Genomic DNA, 444 nt, shown 5'->3' on the forward strand with positions numbered 1-444 from the left:
GAAGTGGCGCTGTAGTTCAAGTGGTAGAGCGCTTGCCTTGAGCTGAAGAGCTGAGGGACAGCGCCCAGGCCCAGAGTTCAAGTCCCATGACCGACAAAAAAAAAAAAAAAGACCTGAGTTCAAACCTCAGAACCAACACACATACATACATGCACAACCACAGACATCCACAACTAGACAAACATTAGCATTAATAGAGTCTACATTATGAAAACTATAATGTTAAATGCAAGGAGTTCTGATATCCAGAGAAAAATTACAAGTGAAAGACAGCATATAATTGGGCCCTCAATTAGATAGGGGCCCATTAGGAAGACCTAAAAATTTTAGAGTTAGGGAAAAAAATAGACATATGCAGTCCAATTTTACACCCAGGACTGAAATCCTTTCTAAAATAGCTGTGATCTTTCGTGTTCTCTTGGAAATTTTTCAGGGCCTTGGAAC

The sequence above is a fragment of the Dipodomys ordii genome, unplaced genomic scaffold (assembly GCF_000151885.1).
Source record: "Dipodomys ordii isolate 6190 unplaced genomic scaffold, Dord_2.0 Scaffold26, whole genome shotgun sequence".
NCBI classification, from domain to species: domain Eukaryota; kingdom Metazoa; phylum Chordata; class Mammalia; order Rodentia; family Heteromyidae; genus Dipodomys; species Dipodomys ordii.